This window comes from Opisthocomus hoazin, chromosome 3 (genome assembly GCF_030867145.1).
Source record: "Opisthocomus hoazin isolate bOpiHoa1 chromosome 3, bOpiHoa1.hap1, whole genome shotgun sequence".
NCBI lineage: Eukaryota > Metazoa > Chordata > Aves > Opisthocomiformes > Opisthocomidae > Opisthocomus > Opisthocomus hoazin.
The window spans coordinates 97,987,054-98,003,001 of NC_134416.1; positions in this window are offsets into that span (position 1 = coordinate 97,987,054).

Sequence of the window (15,948 nt, forward strand, 5' to 3'; positions counted from 1 at the left end):
GCTTCAGGTCCAACACTCGAGTCACCCTGAACATGAGGATCAAAACAATATTTGACTGCCTTCTTTCTGTAGTTGTAACAGAAAAATGTTTTGAACTCAATTTCTTTTATTGTTTTGAACTCAATTTCAACATGACCTTTTCACTTCGTGTGAGCAGGTCTGTCAGGCTTTAGCTCCATGCAGGTAGCAGCACTCCGATGTGTAACAGCTCATCTCCCAGGGATGTGTGCAGGGAGGCAGCCCGGCCGCCCCTGAGGCTCAGTGAGGAGTCATCCTGTCAACCAGAAGCTACTGTACTTTCCTACCTTTGAACTCCAGATGTTTGGCAATTTTTCTCATAATAATTATATCCTCAGAGACTTTGGAAATCCCCAGCTCACGCGTTTTCTCAGACTAAACAGTTATCCATTCTTTTATCTCCATTATTGCTTTTATTGCCAATAGCATTTGTCACACTCTGTATTAAGACAAAGTCCCACCTCATTCCCACATACTTTGATGTCAGTGAAGGCTGCTCACCTCCCTTTAAGCCAGCCGTGTTCGTCACGAAACACGTTACGTTCCTTATGCTGTGGGAGAGGGATAAACCACTACAAAGGAACTAAAATTGCTGGGTTTGGCAAGGTAAGAATTGCTCAGAGAACCTGTGCTGTAGGAGCTATTGAGGGCCTCCTGCTCATTGCCCTGTGTCCTCACATGCTCTGGAACAGCAGGCCATGGGATGGTCCTGTGGGCTTTCCTGCAGCAGCTGAATTAGCAGGGAAAGGGCGTGGGAACTCTCCTGGCTTGGAAGCAGCAAACCATGCAGGGAGCTTGCTCCCAAAAGGAGTAGAGATCCATTTCCCACTCTCACTTGATTAATTTTTGTGTATTCAAAATCTGTTTGGTTACAGCCACAAAGTCACACAGAGTCTGAACTCCTGGAAGAACAGAAGCAGCTGTAACGATGCTGTTCTGCAGCAAGTGATGCTATGCTCCAGGGATTTGCTCTGCTTTATTACTGGATTTCATTCCCTAGGAAAATGTTCATCTCTTCTCTGTATGCACAAGCACTGATGAAAGCAGGTGTTTAGTATTCCTCTCGGCTTCTGTTACAGTGGCTACTAGCTCATTTCACTTGCACGTTGGTACAGTCAGACCAAAATTGAAGTACATAGAAGCAGAGTTAGAAAAAGTAAACTAGAGCCATCTATAAGTGATTTTACTATCTGTTCTGTTTTGCATGCTGACTGTTCCAGTATATTGTCAAATTCACAGATGGTTTAATGAATTCCCTCAATATTTTAAAGAATTCCTCATTCGTATTATGATGTATCACTATAAACTAAAACCACCAAACAAACAGAAACTAAATTAAATGTTTGGTGCTGGCTCTCCACAGGAAAAAGAGGACATATCTTGTCACCCTTTACCGCACAGGAATGAGAGGAACCAGACCTGATTTCCAGAGTTTCCTGCTGAGAACTCAGTCACCAGCTCTCAGCCAGCCCCTTGAGAAGATAAGATAGACCTCCTGGTTATTTGGCCAGGCCTAAATGTGAACACAGCCTTACCAGGCAAAGAGCGACAATGAAAACCAGCAACACCCAAACACCTAGTCAGCAAGACTGCTGCCTCTGGGCACCTCAGCAAAGTCCTGTGCTTAGCCCTTCTCTGAAGTGTTTGAGTGACTACCCTTCTTGCTTCGCTATCTCTTACACTCTGCTCTTCACTCCTGCTAGGGAGTGACCCTTCAACAATTCACCTCCTCCAGCTACGAGGTGCAGGAAGTTCTTCGTGGTGCATCTCGTGACCTCCACGATTTAGAAATGGAAGAAAATCCTCTGTGAAGGTGCCATGTGAGCTGTGGCAGAACCATCAACGCTTGGTTATGCCAGGTTGGGGGGAATTATTGCTTCGGCTCTTCCTCCACGCTTTTGTAGACTGACCTAGGCTCACTCCCGCTGCAGGTTTTAATCCTGACTGGGCACAGCCAGCAGGTTATTTGTCCCCTGTTTCAAACATGTTAAACAGTGTGCCCAACTTTAAAACTTTGCAGTCATAGCACAAACATTTCTGCAAATCGGGTCTGACCCACCCCACCAAACCCACTAGCAGCTGCTAGCAGACACCCCTTCCCTCCACTAGCAGGGATTTCTGCCCATCTTCCAGACTTAGTAAGTGGCTTCTAATTTCCTGTAAGAGGTACCAATGAGGCTTCAGTCACAGGCATTACATGAAACTCTTACTTCTCAAAATAAACAATGAATACACCTACAGCAGTTAATTGGATGGAATTTTAATTAGTCTCTAGCAATTCTCACACACTGACTATCATGGACTTAAAAAAATGACAAGATGAATACTGATTATTACATCCCCAGTAAAAAGGCACTATGAAATAGATAGTGTCACCTTGTATAACATACTGAAGTAGAATGAAATCAAGAAATCAAATATTTCTATATTTTGATCTTTATATTAATAAATATCTATTATGGCCTTACACTTTGGGGATATAATTATGGTCCTATTATGAGTATTTACTAAGAAATACTTCCCTGTACATATATTCCAAGAAAATGCTATATAATGCGTCTTTTGTTTTTCACATATGTGAAGATCCAAAGTCCTTTAACAAGTTAGGGGGGTAGGGACCTATCACTGCTCCAGTGCAGGAGCCTTTGTGACAGCAGCTCCAAGACCCAGGAATTGATTGCTCTCCATGCTGGAAAAAACAGCTTACCTGTGTTACCAGATGTTAATTTACTTTTTTGGGGGGACTCAGAACGGGCATGGTGCTTGCTAGTTTAGACAAAAAGCCTGAGATATACAAGTCCTAATTTTCTTAACAATATTTTTGTTACACAGGTATTGCAATGGTAATTTCACTGCCTACGTCAACTTTAAAAGTTAAAAAAACACCATATGTGGTATGAAGTTCATTATTAAAACAAGGTAAATATTAGGAGCCGGTTACAGCACTTCACTGACATGTGCCAGTCGCTGCTCCTTCAGAAATATGAAGTAAGCTGCCCTCAGGAAGGGTGACGATGCAGTATTCTGTTGACTTCAAATTAATATACAAAGTAATATAGATTCAAATCAACGAGGAAAGGATGGAGAACCTGACACCACTATAAGCCTTTTGGACATTGTTTGCCTTTTTGTTATAACTATATACTTTTAAAATATACCAGAAGTGTATGAAGATCATTACATATTGTGAGGGGCAAGGACAGGTCTTCTACAAACCAATGTTTTCATTCCTACTTATCGTTAGTTAACATTCCCAGCTAGGGACAAAGATAGCTAGAAAAGAAAAGAATATAAACACTAATGCCCCACATGTCTTTAAACTTCACTCACATATTAAAGCTTTCATCAAAAGGGAAACAGTTTATGCCATTATTTCTTTGGTGCCTTCTAATACTGACAACTTGCTGTCAGCTCCCCCACTCTGTTAATTGAGTTTTAATGAAATAATCCAGAGGAAAAATTGAAATATCTATCAGCAATCCAAAGTATCAAGATGCTTGCCAAAAAGGAACAAAATGTGTATAAAAGATTCTTCAGTGATTCTCAGGGGCTTATAAACTTTGGATTTTCCTGCTTTGGACAGTCCATGCAAGCTCCCTGAAGCTACATTTCTCTATCAATTTCTCATTTAAAGACCAGGAATAGGTATTTATTCCCAGAGGCTCCAAATCTGGATGCAATCACTGTGTTGCCTTGAGGAAGTCAGTGGTGAAATGCAACTGCACTCGGAGCTGAGGAGCAGGGAACAAACTAGGGGTTTGCGTTAGGAAACCTGACCTGTTCTCAAAGCTAAGGAGTACCCTGCCTTTAATTTCTGAAGTGGAAAATAACTGAGTCTCTCATCTTCAGAAGTCAGTCTCCAGAGCCTCTGTCAAGGGACTGCTATCAACATTTGGTTAGCTTAAAAAGCCCCAGCTTCTGCCCTAAAATTTGGGTCTGTGATTTCAGACTGCACAGTCTTGTCCTACCCACATGTGGCAGTCTGTATCAGTTTTCGATGTTTTTGCATTTAGGGATGATTAGTGACAGTCTCTATACCCAGTTACAATCGTGTACTTCTGCGACGTGTTTTCCTTTAACAGAAGCTGCTACGTACTGATGCACAAGTCTGTCCTTGGGAAGGGAAGCTCTCCCTGCCCCTCAGCACGGGACGACTCCTCACCTTTCACCGCATGCAGCTGGCAATGCAGTCTCCTGACAGCCCAGTCCACTGCAGAAACTCGTCATGGCCTGAGAATAATGAATCAATTTTTTTTGCACTAAGTTTTAGCGCAAAGTGCAAACTTTACGGTTTGCTATAACCCTTGGAAAAGTAGGCTGTGTCATTTACAAGGTCAATTAAGTGCTGTGTTTGCACAGAGTAAAGAAGGAGTACTGTCTGGAAAGGGCTGGTCTCTCTTGGCAATGACAGCGTGTGTCAGACATCAGCCAGAAAAAAAGAGATCTTCATTCCCTGCTCTTAGGGCTGAGATCTAGAAGCCAGTCCAGAAGACAAAGCTAGGAGAGAAGCTGGGACAACATGGCAGGCAGAGGAGAGCAGCAGGCTGGCAGAGCCTGGGGGAGGAAGGCTGGCTGTCTCAGGGCGCTGGGCTTTTTTCCAGTTGCTTTTTTTCTGCTGATTAGGTCCCCACAGAGCAGACAGGTAGATCTGGGCTCTCTTCCATGATCCTCAGCTTTGAAAGCCAAAAAATCTCATTAATCTTCCTGGTCTGCAATAGTAGATGGTTGTAGGATGCAGACCAGGGTACAGGCTGGTTGGAGCTACAGAGCACATTTGGCACTGACTTCTGCTGCCAAGTTTCTGAAAACCTACTATATCATGGGAACCGCCTGCATGTAGTCCTTGATTCTGCAGTACAAACAAAGCACTCTTTATTCATGGGGAGGAGGAAAGTGAGCTCATATGAGCTGCTGGCTGAGAGGGATCAAATGGTCCAATGCCTGTAGCAGCTCCCATCTCACACATCTGCTCCTCCATGCCCTGGATAGGGACCACAGGGGTCAGGCTTCCCAGTGAGAGACACACCGCAGCTGCGGTAACATGTACAGAGTTCAGCTTCGAAGTCAGAGAGAATGAGCACTATGTCTAGATTTAGGGAGAGGAGAAATATGAGAGGCAGTCTCCAAACTGATGTGGTTCTCAGATGCAGGCATTTAGCCCAACCCTGTATATTCAGGGTCAAAGATAACAGATGATGCCAAGTTTGGATTCTGAACTCCCAATACTTGCAAGGTTTGCAGCTACTCAGACTCATTTTTAATTTGAGTTTCTCTCTATTTTATGTCATTTCCTGAGAATGGCAGCTTTAGTAATGTTGAGGAGGCAATAATATTTTAGCTGTTCTTTTCAGCCTATGAGCAAGGTTGTGTTAAAATATAGTGACCTAAATTAATATAGAGCTTTAGCCAACCAGCTCAAAGCATTTCTCACCAACATGCAGGAGAGCAGTTCATTCTATCATTTGAATCTAAGGGGAGAGCTAAAAGTCTCATCCATATACGGTAGAGTTCCCAAGATGCAACTTCTTGTTGCTTCCCATAGAGCTGCCACGTAAATGCAGACACATACTCACCAAAAAGGGGATGAATTCAGGAGATGTTGTCAGAACAAAGAAGACGAAACAGCCAAAGTTAGTCTGTAGTCTTATTTCTAAAAATAAATTATGGTAGTACTGACACTTTCAAATAAGGAAGAGAAAGCTCTACAGTACAGTAAAAGGTATTTTGATCTCTTGGTGTTATAGCTATGTTCATTGGCAAAAGCTTGGGATAAAATAGTACCTACCATTTCATTTTTTTCTGTCAAAAAATCCAGAAGTGTTCTACAAATATTAATGAAGCAACCTTCACAATACCCAACAGACACAAGAGTATCACTACAGGGAGAAATTTAATAGAATTAACTGGATGCCCAGCCACAGAAATGCTAAGATAGCTTTACAGCTAACACTAATATCCCACACATCACAATTTATACACCAGGAACATACCCTCTGCATTTCTTAATTCATTGTAACCAAGTGCCTTCAAAACAGCTTCCTTCTGTCTTCTGTGACTGGAAAAGGCACTATACAGTACAGAACATTATCTTCCACAATTTTTTCAAAGTTATGAAACAAATTTCTCATTATTTGTGATTTGGGGTGCTAGAATATAACATGTCTGATTTATGTTTTTCTACAGATCAAAGAGCTGTAATATGTAATACTTTGTGCAAAACAAAACATGTCCTATTTTTCTCTGATAAATCAGTGAAAAAATAATTCCTTGCCCTTTTCAAACTTTGGCATTACTATGTAGTATCATGCATGCATCTAGCTGAACTTCAGCAAACTGGAGGTTGTAGGAAAAGTTGTGTTTGGTCAAAACCTCGAACTGTGGAACACTCTGTTGGGTTCATAACGTGCAGTACAATGCAGTGGTGACATCTTGAGTGTGGATTTCTGAAGCATTGCATAGAATTAGGTTTTTTAAGAATTAGCTTAGTTTTTGAGAATTAGCACTCAGACCTTGATTTTTATGGCTTTGCCAAGGGAAGTATTAGCCAGTAAATGTAAGAACAGCCATTGTGGTTGAGAGCAAAGGGCTGCTTAACAGCAATCTAAGTTGAAAACTCAGCCATAGAGTGACAGGTGTTGTGGTTTAGCCTCAATCAACAACAAAGAACCACGCAGTTGCTGTCTCACTCCTCCCCCCTCCCTGGTGGGATGGGGAGGAGAATCAAAAACAAAAGGCAAAACTCATGGGTTGGGATGAGAACAATTTAACAGAACAGCAAAGGGAGAAGAAAATAACAACAATAATACTGATAAAAAGCATATACAACACACAATGTTCTCACCACCTGATGCTCAGCTTGCTCCTGAGTAGCAAATCCCCTTCCTTCAGCCAGCTCCCCACTTAAATACTGAGCATGGCATCAGCTGGTGCAGAATATCCCATTTGATTGGCTGTTTGGGTCAGCCCAACCAGCTTCTTGTGAAAGTTAACCCTATCCCAGCTGGACACAGGCATGGCTGTGTTGTCCGATTCATGGCGTTGTAGCAGCAAAGGGGAAATCCTATTGTACGGTGTGTTGAATGCTGTAGTCTTCCCTCTGACTCCAAACCCTCTTGCTGAGGTTCTGGTTCCACGTGTCCCTGTCATTTTTTTGACACTTGCCCCTTTCTTATGCCCACCAAATCCCAAGACATTGCCATCCATGCTGTCCTTGTCCCGACTGAGCTGACCAGCCACCGCAGTGGAAGAAAGCAGCATGACGAGGGGAGACCTCAGCAACTGTGGATCCTGTTTCTGTTCCCTTGTCCTGTCATGTCTCCAAGTAGAGCACCATGGCAGCATCCACTGGTTCCTCAGACATTTTGATGGAGCAACGGCCACTGTTGGAGATCTCAGCTAAGCATCTCCTCTGGCTATTTTGCATTTTTCATTCTTTAGTCCTTCACGCAATGCTTTTTGCACTTATCTCCTGTGGGATCACTTGTGCTGTTTTCTGAGCTTGCTGTCTCTACTTCTCCCTTATGGTGTTTCTCTACCCTTATTTGGTATTCTGGGGTGACTGGTTCCTGTGCTTAAGGAAAGGGAAGACCAACAGCCCACCGCAGACATAGGGGAATACAAGAGTAGGGCCTTATGTAACGACACGTCTTCTGAACGCTCTCCCAGACTCCAGCATTTTGTGGCTCAGAGACTCACTGAGCAGGAAGATGTTTCTTTTTATTTAATAAAATTTGGATTCATTTTCTATTTGCTTGTCCAAAGAGATGTTTTATCATCACTATTCGAACTGTGACCACACACGAAGTAAGAGAAGTTCTTGCATACGAGCAGTGTGAACCCCGAGTGTGTAGCATCTAGTTCTCTTTGGTGATAACTCCACAGCTGCTCTCAGATCCTTCGGGAATATTTTAAACCATGCTTTAGAAAATCTCCACTATTAAAGAAATAGTTTTCTTACTTTGGACATTTTTCACTGTAGCTTACAAGATGAATATGCACAGGCTTGTTTCAGAGTCAGGAGCTTAAGTCACCAGTAGATAACAGTAATGGTTAGATCTCCAGCTGGTGAAGTGATATATTTAGAATGCCTGGAAATCTTTTTACGTTTGGCAGTTTGTCGCTGACCATATTCATTCCCAGAACAACAATGGCAGATATTCATTGTTCCAGCATATCAGAGCTGAGGACAAAGACTTTGCCAAGATTAAAGCTTCCATTCCCCTCTGTAAATCCTATTGAAAGATGAGAGTTAGTTATGCATTAGTTACACGCCATAGTTTATGTAGTCAAGCCCCATTGATCAACTACCCCTGCAGCACTGAAGTCACTTGACACGAGTTTTTTGCAGTGGTATTCCAATGAATGCAAATTTCAAACAGTGCAGCTCTCTTTTCAAATTGTAATCATCTTTTATGGGTTTGAACTGATGAGTCCCTGATAACATAAAGTGTCGTTTTATGTTGCAGTATTTCCAGTTTGTCAGTGGCAACAACTAATATTCTAACTGAAATATTTAAGTAATGAGGAGGATCTCCAAAAAAATGTAGACATAGAATAAGCCTCCTTTCAGAACAGGGTGCCCAGAAAAGCTCTTGCAGTGTTTGGTCAGCATTTTTGCAAATGTTCACAAAGCCTGATTCACAGGGTACTGAAGCATCTGAAATACCACCTGATCAGGGGTGGTGGGATCTTGTGACCCCTGACAGTCTGTCCTCACTGCTTTGTTTTCTAGTATTATATTTGTAATACAAGATGAAACATATCTTCCTTATGAAATAGTTACTGCTTTATGGTGCCTTGCCTCCCCCTTGGCTCAGGGGCATCACAGGATCCCCATATGCTCAAACATTAATGATTTTTTTTTCTCACAGCGAGAAAGTGAGATAACATAGGAGTTTTCATCCCCAGCTGATACCTTTTTAGAAAATCTTGGTTCTGCAGGAACGTACATATCTAATGTGCCTGTAATTGTTGCTGTAGATAAGACAGAATCCCTTGAACCACGTATCGGCCTCTGAGAGTCTTTTATGCCCTTTCTATCAGCTTTTTCTTCATTTTTCCCTTCTGCTTATGGTAATCCTGTGAATTAACAAAGGTCAGTGCGCAAGACTTTACATGCTAGTGTATTGTTTTCTTGAACACAAACGGTAGGAGATTTTGGCAAGAAACCTATAAATATCTTGATTTGTTTTGGCTAGCATGCAGATTTTTCATAACACGTTAAAGTTGTCTGGATAAACTTCCTTGATGCATTTGCTAAAAAGGATTCCCGGGGAGATTCAGGAAACTTGAGCAGTGAGTCTGCTGTTCCTGCAGAGCTACGTTTGTAGAACCAGTAGAAGAAGTAGTGCACATATAGATAAATGATGCATTTTAGAGGATCAACATGTTTTTTTTTGTAAAGGAAGTCACGTCTCATAAATCTCTTGGAACTTTTTGAAGGTGCAGTCAAGTATGTGGCTGATTTAGACTTCCTGGATTTCCAGAAAGCTCTTAAGGAATCGTGGCAGCCTGTGCATAAAAGGGAAGATCATTCCATAGATAATTAAACAGTTAATATATAAGAGTAGGAGAAAATGGTTAATTTTAGCTGTGGAGGGAGGACATCAGCAGCATGTTATGGTGAAATGTGATAAGGCTGATGTGATGAGGTCTGCTGTTCAGCACAGACAGAAAATATTGGAAGGGCATGAGCAGCAAGGTGAGAAAGTCTTCCAATTATGTCAATTCATACAGGATAGGAAGAATGCATTGCGTGTAGCCTTTACTAGACTAAGTGACCGGAATTTCAAATTATGCATGAAATTTAGTTGCAGATCAATATTAAGTGATGTTCATGGAAATATGCACTCCCAATTTAAATACTAACTGATTAATTCTGACCAAACTATTATGACTCACAAAGGAGATTTTAGTTATTAATGTGTGGATACATCAGCTCAATACCAATCAGAAAGCAAGGATAGTGTTGTGAGCTATTAGGAAAGATATAGAAGACAGACTATACCAGTATGTCACTGAAGAATGCCATGGTACATCCCCATTATGAATATGGTGTGCAGTTCTGCTCTGTCAACTCAAAAAGCTTAAAACAGAACTAGAAGAGGTCTAGTGAAAGCCAGCAAGGTATGGAAGTGTTCCCTACTAAGACCAGGACTCTTCAGTTCAGAAATGAGATAAGCAGCAAGAGATATGACTGAGTGCTACACAATGATGAGTGGTCTAGAGATCGCGAGGAGGGAATGGCTGTTTGACAGTTCTTCCAAGACCGGAACAGTTGGTAATCATGCCAAATTAGGAGGAGGGAGGTTCTAAGTAAAAGGAAGAGGAAGTAGCTCCTTATCCAATGTAGAGTTAAACTCAAATCCCTTCCCAGGGGGTGGTGTGGATACTGGTAGCGTATAGGCATTCAAAAAGCAACCAAGCATTCGTAGAAGGGTGTCTGTCAAGGGTTATCATATGCAAAGCCTGGGACATTTCCTTCTGGAAGCCAACAAACTGAAAAATTGCTAAAGGATGGGAAAGCGTTCTGGGAAGGTATCACAACACGAGTGCTCTGCCACACTCCTTCCTATGCATTAGCTCTTAGGCTGGTCGTGGTTTTGGTATAACCCTGCAGAACTGTGATACCATCTCCTGTCTTGGCAGCCATGAGAATGTCTGCTTACAGCTGTTTCTCTAAGGAGATCACAAAGTTCTCCCTCTTATTCCTTTGCTTCAGTTTTATATCACAATGCAGAGCAGAATACAGAATAAACAGCAAAATGCTATTTTGTGTTTTAATATAAAACATATAATTTCAAAATTGTAAAAAAATGGCTTTCCTCAGTATACCTGAAATGCTGAAAGCTCTGCTGTTCTGCAAGTTCAGGGTCACTCGTTAGCCACACGTTGACTGTTTCCACTGTGCAATTCTGCACTGTTTGTGTACGCAGCTCACGAACTACGCACAGCAGGTGTTGTGTTAAGCTCTTTTCTAATGCGTTTGGATGAGCTGCTTCTAATTAGTTATCCTTGCAAACAAAGTAAGAAAATGTGGTAAATATGGTCATACAGTCTGTCTACCTAATAGGCCAATTAAGCCGTTGTTCTGCGGGGTCTGGCTGGAAGTTGCTGTCACATGTGAAATAGAAGTAGCCTACACACGCTGTTTTAAGGGCAGTCCATCATGGCTTCTGCAGAGAAGTAAAATGAGAGTTCAGGCATTAATGTGCAGGCTGCTGTGTATTTTGCATCTATAGTTAATCTTTATTAGTTGCATAAGATATTTGGTATCACTTATTAATGTTAGAGCTGCAAGTGGAGGTATTGAACAGTAATCGAAAGACTGCTTTAAGAGGTGAAGCTCTGAGTATTTCAAGTATCATCATCTCACCTGAAAGATTCAGCCAGTATAGTCTGGATCAATCTGAGAGGCCAACAGGGAACACAATTAATGAATACTGCTTAAGTAGCCCAACATAAAATCATCTACATGAATCTAGTTGTCCTTACTAAGTTTCTCGTAACACAGTTCTCGTACATACCAGGCTGTTTCTCTAGAGACCTGACTGGCAAGCCCCTGCTGATGAGTAAACTGACTCAGCACTATGAATGGTAGAAAATGGGCCCAGTAGTCTTGTTTAAATAAGACAGTAGACCATTTAAAGCTCTTCAGTCCCTAATTTAGATAAATACAGATAAACAGAGAACAAAAGCCTGATCTTCAGCTGGTGCTAGCCTCAATCTCACACATTAGGTACCGGCAACCTGTGATCTGCTCTAGTGCTAGACTGCAGTGACCTCGCTGCAGCTCGAGTTGAATTCGCACCTGCTTGAAACCTTGCTAAGCTCCACTGGTGCCACAGAGAGCTGCAGTTTGTAACCTTGGGGGTTTGCGCTGATGCAGTTGTGCCAGATGGTGGCTATGTATAGCATGGAGAAAGCTGACATGGCATCTGGCTTGAGCTACTAAAACCCTAAATATGCTGCGCTTTAAAATAAACATCTGATATGAATAACATCTAAATTGAAGGTCTTATCCAAACACAGTATCAAATGATGGTCTAATCCCATGGCTATTCTCAATTACTGAAAATTCAGGGTACATCCTCGTCTGGGATGCTATACTGGAAAGTCTAGGATTCCTTTTGTAACCCCTGAGACTAGATAGCTCCAAGCAAAGGAGCTTTAAAATAGTAACTTTAAAATTGCCAAAAGCGTACTATTGCTGGCTAGATTTACTGGAGTCTATAAAAGCAGTGATGACCTAGCTTGTGGCTTGGCATAGTTTTAGAGAACATGGCAGACAATAGGGGAAACTCTGCCAACACTAATATCACATTTCTAAGAACTGTCCAAGCAATATTAGTTCAAACTAATTATATGGGATAAATGAAAGTTCACCTAATAACTACCATTTTCATGAAAGCAGGAGTAAATTAAAAACGGATGAGTAGAAGCTATGTTGAATTTTAAAAAGTTCATGCTGCAAAATTCTCCCCCTCCATTCAGTTGCAGTTGATGGGATCTCCCTAGAGTAAAACAAAATAGATGTGACTTGGTGGAGAGTGAACAAGTCTCATTCATGTGTGCAAAACTTTCACTTCAGACTAAATGGGCGTGAGAATTCCTATTTTCTTCAGTCAGGCTATCCTAGATGTCATCCAGAAGTGCCTACATGAAGAAACTTGGTTGTTAAAAATGTCACACGGGTGGACCTTTGCGCACGTTTCTTCTCCTTGCCTGGACTTGAACACCAGGCTTTGAGCTGCACTGCGTGCTGAAAGATGTAGATTTATTTGCTGTTTAATTTTAAACTGTTTGTGGAAAGATATGTTGGTGTGGTGTATTCTACTTCAGAGGCTTAGTCATTGCACTCTGTGATAGAGTGGCTAATGGTTTTAAGACTGACCCTTAACAATTAGAAAAATTGAAGAAGCACCTTTGCGTTCATGAACCTAAAGCAGAATTTCGTGCTACTAAATGGGAAAATTACAAGATTAACAAAATCCACCAAAAAAAAAAAATCCAATGCAAATGCCATTCAAAAGTAGGGACTGAAGTTCATGTTTGTTCTGAGAAGTATTAAGTCAGAGTTCATGCATTATGAACTCTGTTCCTGTTGGTTATGCGTTCTCTTGTACAAACAGCTATTTAAGATACAAAAGGCACTGGAATATTCTGATGAAAATGTGAAACTTTGAGGAACTCAAATGCTCTCTAAATACTTTTACTTTGCAGTTCAGTGTAATGCATGGACTTTTCATTATAAATCTGAGAAGACAAATTTTGCTTCCTTGTCTGCAGCTAATGGCTTCCTGCCAGCACTCATGGTATTTCTCACATATTTAAAATACCAATTATCTGAGTAGTGGTGACCCTGTGCCCTTCTAAAATTTTTAGCTTTGCACATAGGGAGCAAAGTCAAAAAGCAGATGGTGAAAATGGGAAATGGAATGCTGCTACTTACCTGACTATAATGTTGTCTAACTCTACTCACAGCACTTTCTGCTGAGTTTTGGGGGAAGAGGGGGTTGTGGTTTTTTGTTTGTTTTTGTGTTTTTTCTTCCTACCATGGAATTCAACTATAGTCTGTATTTTTGCTTGAAGGAGAATCCTAGAGAGCTGTAAATCTACACAGTCCATGTTTTCTTTAAACATAAACAGTATACAGTGTGCTCCAGCTCCTGCTGGAAGTCTCCGGAACTAGCAAGCCATCTGAGTCATTCATTGTAATAGCTCAAGGGAAGTGCATGGCTTGCACAGTCCTGCCATTAACCCGCGGAGTCATTCGTCTTTCACAAATGAGTTTTTAGCATCCAGGACACTTCTAGGTTAGTAAACCTGTTTTATAGGAAAACATTTATTCAGTGAGAAATTCTTCTTTCATTTGATGGCCTTCAAAATTATGTACCTACTTGCTGTCACATTTACATTATTTTTGTGTTTACCCCGTGGAACTACCCAAAGTAAGTCAACATGTGATTACGGATGTATGTGCTCTCCTTCATATGCAAAATGGCTTTAGCTACACTGCCCTGAGATCACTTCACACTTACCTGGCCAATCATTCCTGTGTTTCTATCTCTACATCTGGAAATAAATTGGCATGAGAAAAAGAGGATCTGAGGAGCACAGGAGTAAGACAAGCTCAATCCTAATGATGTTGCTAATGCACTCGGTTCACTGTGGGTCTCCAACACTGACAGAGCACTTAACTGAAGAACCTGCAGGCAACCAAGCAGTGTCACTGGAAGCTCAAATCCCGGTCTGTAATGTCATGCATGGACTGTACTGAAGACCAGACTGTGTATGCCTAAGTCAGAGCTATGTGCTATTTTTCCTTCCTGGTGAACAAGGCAGTGACTGTTTCACTATTCTCTATCAGGGGCAAAACTAATTTTGCCTTGTAGGAAAAACCAGGGAGAGGAAAGAAACATGAGCAGTTTAAAGAGGGGTATTTAAACTTTTAGGGAATGCTATTTCCAGATAAGGTCAACTGTCATCCTTCCTCTTACCACATTTGTACAGGAGATCCGTTCATCAACCGTACCTACTTATGGACTGAGTCTACCAACTTCCACTGTATAAGAAGGCACAGAAAAGCCTTACCAAAACCCAAACGGAGTGTCATGGCTTCCAGTAATGTTCACAAGGTCTTTCCTTCTTTTTCAAAATACTTGCCATTTTTCTTTCAGAATCTAAGCTTAGTTCTAGTTTTCCTTATCAGTAAATGTCTTCAGGCTTTATGCCCTGGAGATAACATTTTAGTTTGAATATCACATTTCAACGTGAGTGATAAGTAACTTCTTTAAAGCAAGCTAAGCAATAAAGGACAGGAGCTCTGCCACATTTGTTCCCTCCTTGTCCCTCTCGGGGTACCTGAAGTCTTACATATTGACAAGTCCAGTGACTATTTTTTGATGCTTTCAGATGAAATTGATTTTGTGTTCAGCTTTTCCTAGCTCATCCCAGACTGATTTTGCCTGACATCCTCCATTCTCGCTCCAGCGGCATCATAGTACGCAACTGCAAGTCACTGGGGCACCATGGCTCACCATGACTCTGTCTCCCAATGTCCTTGACAAATATGCTGTTCTAACAGTTTCATTCCAGTGCTCTAAGCCTAAAGAAAACATATCAAAACCAGGGTCAGGACAACATCAGAAAATTATTAGCATGAATCCTGACACTAAACAAAGTATATACAGTTACTCTTATTGCAATTTTGTTTTCAAGTCCTGTTACACTGGAGTTCATTTATACGTGACAGAGTCCATGGTTAAGTTTTGCAGCCTTAAATTCAATAAACAGACTGAGTTTACTCTTCTCATTCCTAGCCATGGCTTTCAGACTTCAAATCACGCATGTAAGTCTCACTTTCCAAGCCACAATTCCATTTCCAAAAGTATTCAAACAGGTCTGGCAATAGCACCCGCCACACTAATACAATCTTACTTGTTTAGGTTTTGTTCTCTCAGCTGTAATATCTTGCTACTTGGAGTTCATTGTTAATACACCATGACTCTATTGGTATTAAGGAGGATCTGTATTCAAGGAGAAGTTCATTTAAGAGTAAGCCATATTCTCTTTTACTACTGCCAAATGCAAAATCAAATATATTTTTCTCTCCCTGGTGCATTCAGATAATTTGTTTTTATTTTTTCTTGCTTTTATCATAAAAGGGTGTTGTGTTGAAGTATCGGATAACTCATAAAGAAGAACTAAGAGAAAGTAAATGGTTATCCCAGCTATAGAGAATTTTATCACTCTTCTAACTGTACTGTGATGTTCTTGGATTACGAAATTGTAGATAAGATTAACATCACCTAAACCTTCCATCACATACCACCATTATGACTCAGTAAGGTTTTGGACTGTATGAGAGTAGTAAAACTTGCTACATACTTATGGCTTTGTGCTAAGTGTGTTACATCAAAAATTTTGTTG